This window comes from Ananas comosus, linkage group 7 (genome assembly GCF_001540865.1).
Source record: "Ananas comosus cultivar F153 linkage group 7, ASM154086v1, whole genome shotgun sequence".
In the NCBI taxonomy this organism is placed as follows: Eukaryota; Viridiplantae; Streptophyta; class Magnoliopsida; order Poales; family Bromeliaceae; genus Ananas; species Ananas comosus.
In genome coordinates this window covers 10,573,115-10,579,739 of record NC_033627.1, presented here as the reverse complement: position 1 = coordinate 10,579,739, position 6,625 = coordinate 10,573,115, and the positions used below count along the sequence as shown (strand labels likewise).

Here is a 6,625-nt window from a genome sequence, read left to right as displayed (position 1 = left end):
GTAAAGGGTTTAGGTCGGTCTCGCTAGCTCCATGTCGTGTTCCTCATCTCGATCTCGGTCGCGCTCTCAATTGTGCCGAGGGAAGTAGGGCGAGGGAAGGGGGATAGAACTTGTAAAGGGTTTAGGTAAAAAAGAAGTGGGATTTCAAGTTAGATTTTGATGAGTTTAAAAGAAAAGCATGAAAACCGAATAGACGGAATGGGACACCACAAAGCCTCTGAGGCATGTTTGGTTTGTACATTTTGGATGCGGAATGGAAATCGGTTTGATCAAAACCTGCTAATTTTGTTTGATTCACAGGAATCGGTTTGGGATTCCCATTCCGAATGGATCGGAATGAGAATGGTCCATTAGCTTACAAATTGATTCCAGTCTTCAAGCCCGGATTGAAGTTTTAATTCCAAACCCACACTCACCTCTTCCTTAGGCCCAGCCCAACGTTTCTCCATCTTATCCATCCTTCCTCTACTTGTACCGATCTCTTCTCTCTTTTCTCATCATAAAAAAAACGTGATATATTATTTTTTATTATAATTTTATTCAAAAAAATTTATGCATTTTTTTTTTGTAATTTCTTACATAAAAATTTTTAAAATAAATTCATTTTTTTTTGGCATAGCTCTAACTCGAGAGTAGTATTAATTTTTTTAAAAAATTTTAGATAGTTTTATAAAATTATATTTAAAAGTAAAATTAATATTATGTTATTCTATTATTTTTTTTACTTTGTATCAACCAAATAGTGAAATAGGAATAATTCATTCCGATTTCCAATCCAAAAATGAACCAAATGTCTTGGGAGAGCGGGGCAATCCAATTGACATTCCAATTCATTCTCATTCTATTATCCATTTCAATTCCACTCTTGAACCAAACAAGCCCTAAAAGTTCTCTTCTACCAAAGAAACAGAATGGAAAATGACATGATCGTTAAAAGATGGCAGGTTTAAGGGAAGGAGATGACTGATGAGTAACAAAGGAGATGAACTCCACAGCAATAATTAAGATATAAGCCTGCCACGTGGACAAAATTATGAAAACTAATAAGAGTTTACAGATTTTGTAAGTATCCCTTTGAAACGGTCTAATTTAATTAATACCCCTTCGAAATTCAAAATATCACCCGGGTATAATGTGGGCTGTGTCGAGTCAGCACAGCCCGCATTTAACCGGGCCAAACTGGGCCAACAGTCGGCCAACATCGGCCCCATTAAAATTTGGGTACGGCCGTGCTGGGCCGGATTTCATGGATACCCGGCCCAGCACAGCCATCCGACAGGTGGCAATTCATAATTTTAACCCCATTGAACTAAAAACTTTGCAAACTTACCATTCGGTAGAAATCATAGTTAGTTAATTCGGATTCGGCAAAAATTCGGTACGGATATAATTCGGATATAATTCGTCTTTTAATTTTTAAATTCGTTGAAAAATACGGTTAAAAAACGGGTTCGGTAATGATTCGGATACGTGATTTATACGGATATTATACGTTCACCAATTAAAATTTCGGAATAAAAAATTCGGCTATATAATAAATATATAATAATTAATATATTATATAATTACAATTTATAAATAAAATATTATATAAATATTTCTATATAAAAATAAAATAATATATATAATAAATGAATTTATATTTATAAATAAAAATTATATATATATATACCGTACTCTATAGCTATATTATATATATATATACTATATATAGTATAATATATAATATATATATAGTATGATGAAGGGAGGTCCACTGTGGATGTGGACCTCCCTCACGCGGTCCACGAGGCTGAAATAGCCTCGTGGACGCGCACCAATCCCAACCTCCAAAGCCCCGATAATTTTTACGTTCATCTTTCCCATTTTGGAGACGACTCGGGCGAGGAGATGGGATCCGCCGCCGCGCGCCCTTGCTCCCGGCGCCGGCGAGGGCGCGGAGGACGACGACGACGCGAGCGGCGACGAGAGGGCGGCGACGACGCGAGCGGCGACGAGACCGGCGCGGACGCGAGCTGCGACAAGAGCGGCGACGATGCGACCGCTCCTCGGCCGCAAGTCCGCGACCGCGATCGCCGATTTTTTGGGCGAATTGTTCGCGAATCGCGATTAATTCGCGAATAATAATTTTTGACGAAAAAATCGCGTTTTTTTTCAAACTTTTGTGAAAAATACGAAATTCGCCGTTTAATTCGTATTTTAAAAAATACGCGTATAATTCGCGTATTAATCGCGAATTAACTAACTAGGGTAGAAATTCATAATTTTAACAATTATTTTTAAAGAAAAAATAATAAATTGAAAGTGATAATCTCACAATAGGAAAATAAGAAAAAGAGTTAAATGCCTCCCCGTAAACATAGTAAATTATAAATATATTTCTACAAAGTTTAATTTTTATATATTGTCCCTACGAAAGCTCTAATATTTTCAAATATATCCTTTAGTTTGTTACTGTTAGAACTATTTATAGTTTAACAGCAAATAAGTGAAATATCAATTTTACCATCATAAATATATTCCTCTAAAAATAATAATAATATTATATAAAAGGATAAAAATGTCAAGTTATCTCATAAACTAACACGGATTCTAACGACAGGAACATATTTGAAAATATTAGAACTTTCGCTGGAATAATATATGAAAGTTGAATTTTATAAAGATATATATAGGTAATTTACTATATTTGTAGAACCTGTATGCAATTAATCCATAAAAAAATACGTGATAAGTTAAATATCCTAAATAAAAAAATAAAATTAATATGTGTTAATATATTGCCTTATCAGGGTACAGTCAAAGATAAAATCAATATTCCATTAACTATACTTGTACTCAACCCTCCTTGAGTAAGCTTACGATTGAGTTTTTGATAAATTCATATATTTAGAAGGGCATAAATTATAATTTAGATTTCGAATGCCTACATTTGATTGGTTCGGTTCGGGGTTAAGGGGTGGGATAACCCCTTAACCCCGGTTTTATTTCCAAACATGATTTTAGGGGGGTGGGGTTAGCTAACACCACCCCAAATAGGCTAACCGGTTAGCCTATTTGGGGTGGTGTTAGCTACCCCACCCTCCCCCCATCCAGTTAGCCTATTTGGAGTAGTGTTAGCTACCCCACCTGTAGCATTCCAGAGGGTTGGATAGGATTGGCTACAGTATTAGTGACTGGTCGACACATCTGGAGAGTGTCGGACTGAGTCGGAGTCAATTCTGTACGAATTGGATGCAGAAATAGACTCGGCGCACTCAAATAAGCAAAACTGGAGTTTTGCCAGATTCGGGCGCCCAGAACACGGTTTAGGTCGCTCAGAACTGAGTGCTGAAATTAACTGAAACTGGAAGCTAATTCGGATCCTATGTTCCGGGCGCCCAGAAGTGGGTCCGGAAATTTTACATAGTGAATATCGTTTGTGTTGACACGTGGCTGGTGGTAGGTGAGGTCCGCCGGAGCCGTTTACGGGCGCAGCACACCGCGGGAGGAGGAATCGAAGGGGAGCATTTGTGCAGGCTGAAAGTTCTGGACGCCCAGAACTTAGTTTAGAGCGCCCAGATCTCGGATTTTCTGCAGGGACAGCAGATTTCAGCAATTGTTCCTGAGGGTTATCTGACCACTCCAGCACCCTATAAATACCTGGTGTACGTCCCCTTTGAGCTCTTTTCACCTGTCCTTCACAGAGAACCCTGAATTTGCTCTTCAATCCCTCAAATCTTCTTAATTTGCATCAAGATCCACAACTCCAAGATTTGCAAGGTGCTGATTCTGCAGTTTTTCCAGCGACGACCTTCAGTGTTTTTGCTCGTGCGCGACGTAGGGAAGTCGGATTGTGACGAAACTTAGTTTGTTGGATTCTAGACTTCCAGAGGAATCCAGGAAGTCCTGAATTGCAGATTTTGGTTAAGGTTAACTCAGTCAATTTTGCAGGTTTCTGGACTGCTATGGTTTTGGACCTGATTTTTGGATTTCTTGAACTTTCTTGATACGATCTTTGGAAACAGTGGGATTTTGGACCTGAGACTCATACTCCATCACTACTCACTGCTTTTGGAACTCCACCTCAACTGATTTGGAGTCGGAAGGTAATGTTAGCATTACAAGTGGATAATTTAGCTTAAGTGCTGAAATTATAGTGGTATTGATGGATTTTGGATCTTGTTAAGGTCTAGAGTTTGAAGAACTCTTGTTGCTGACTTGGAGGAGCTTCGGTTTATCCAGCAGAGGAAGTCCTTGTGGTTCGAGACCTCCTTGCTGTCAGGAAGTGCTTTAGAGGTGGGTTTTCATCGGTTTATGCCTAAGTACAGTATTAGTCGACATGTATGATTTCAAGTTTTTGTAAATCATGTTGTAGCTCAATTTCTTGGATTGTATCATGTATGAAATCAACATTGAGAATATGATTAGTGAATCGTAAAGATACATGTTGGACTTGGAGTTTGACTTAGGAGAAACCAGCATTTTTACCCGTCATGTGCTTAAACTACCGAATTTAGCTCTAGGAGCCGTGTTTCACTGTATCGGCACAGTATCAGTGCGATGGATATCTGGGGTAGTTTAGAAGGCATTTACGCTCGTGCTGGGGTGTCGAGCTTATTTTTCAGCAGAGTTTAGGCTGTTTCGGGTCGTCGGGTGCCGTCAGGGTTAGCGGTGGACCCAGATTTCTATTTTAGTTGCAGATTGTGCCGAGGGCACGTGGGTTTGATTTCTAGACCTGTTTTGACCCTAGTTACTTGTCTTTGGCTTGTTAGAGCCTGATTTAGCTCGACAGAGATACGCTTGCATGCTCGGTTGGGTAGCGCCCACGAGTGCCACTCCGGAGGCGGGCTTTGTGCGTTTGCGTTGGTGTCGTTCGTGCAGGTTGGACTTGCTCTCCACGGACTGTTTAGTGTGGAGGTAACTGGATAGTCGCAACCGGGCGAGACGGGTGTGTTCACAGTCCCTGGGACGGGTATGTTTACAGTCCTTATATAGATTGGGTCTGAGATGACATTGTTCTATAGAGGGTTAGAGTTAGAGTATGATAGTATAGCGGTATTTAGTTATAAATTTTTGTTCCAGCTTTCTTTACAATTCCTGCTTATCTCTGTAGACTTAGTGGGTGGACCAATGAGTTGAAGGCGGTACCCACTGAGGACTACTTGTTTTTACAGTAATTCTCACGCCCAGTTGTTACCTCTGTTTTTACAGAGTCGTCGCCTTCGACTACTGCTGTTGTTGATCTGGACCGATGCTAGGGCGTCGCGAGTTAGAGCCCTACCCGACGAACCGAGCTAGAGGTGCCCCTACTGCAGATAGTTGTTTTGTTGGAGTTCATGTACATACAGTTATTTAACTCGCCAGTGCGAGTAGTTTTGTATTTTGGATTTGATATATGTATATGAAACTCAGTTTGTTTTTAGTTACTGGTTCCTCTAGCAGCTCTATACTACTGTTTGTAGTATTGTATGTTTTACAGATACAGCTATCGCTTCGTATACAGAGAAAATTTCTTTGTGTACGGCGGATTTGTTGGCGTGCCTGGAGAACGTGTAATTCGGGGCGTGACACCACCCCCAGAATAGGGGTGGGATTAAAGTTAATCCCACCCCTATTTAATTTTTAATATAATTTTAAAATTATAATTTTAAATTATAAATTTTAAAAATTTATAATTTTTAATCTTAAAATTAATATTAATATTTTTAAAATTTAAAATTTAAAATTTAATTGTTTAAATTTGAAATTTGACATTTTATATTTGAAATTTTTAAAATGCTTAATTTGTAATATTAAAATTAATATTAAAATTTTTAAATTTTTAAATTTAATTTTTAAATTATAAATTATAAAATTTAAAATTTTAAGATAATATTAAAATTTTTAAATTTTTAAAATTTAATTTTTAATTATAAATATAGAATTTAAAATTTAATATTAAAATTTTAAATTTTAAATTTTAAATTTTAAATTTTAAATTTTAAATTTTAAATTTTAAAATTTAATAATTATTTTTAATTATAATAATTTTAATTTAATATTTATATTTAAAATTTTAAAATTATAATTTTACAATCTTAAAATATATATTTATATTTTTAATTTTTAATTTTTAAATTTTAAATTTTAAATTTTAAATTTTAAATTTTAAATTTTAAATTATTATTTTTAATTATTATTTAAATTTTATATTTGTTAGATTTGATTTAAATTTTATAACTTTAAATTTTTTAATTCGAGATTTAAAAATAAAGTTTAATTTTGAATTCTGTAATTTTAAAAGTTATCTATTTAAATTTGAAATTTGAAATATAAAATAAAAAATTTAAATTCAAATATAAAAATTAGAGAAAATTATTTTTTTCTATTTATAACAACCCACTATTCTTTTTATTCCACCTACTCCCACCAACACTATTTTTCTTATACTTGGACTAAACAAATTCTCAACCAAACACAAAATTACTCTAACCCCCTTAACCCTGAACTTAACCTTATCCCTGAAATAAATAGTTTTTACTTAATCCCGAACCAAACGGTAGCTATGGGTTTGTGCTTATAAATGCCTCTAATATAATGCCATAAGCCATAAAAATATTCCGAAAAAACTAAATTCTAATTTTGAGGTTCTATTATGGAGTTT

The 6,625-nt window shown here is 35.6% G+C and overlaps 1 long non-coding RNA gene across 1 annotated transcript; it reads left to right on the top strand.

The window, feature by feature from the left end:
* On the top strand, nt 3,259-5,313 carry LOC109713359. Its single transcript, XR_002217092.1, has 3 exons — nt 3,259-4,088; nt 4,170-4,278; nt 5,194-5,313. It is a non-coding gene; the product is annotated as an uncharacterized LOC109713359 (long non-coding RNA).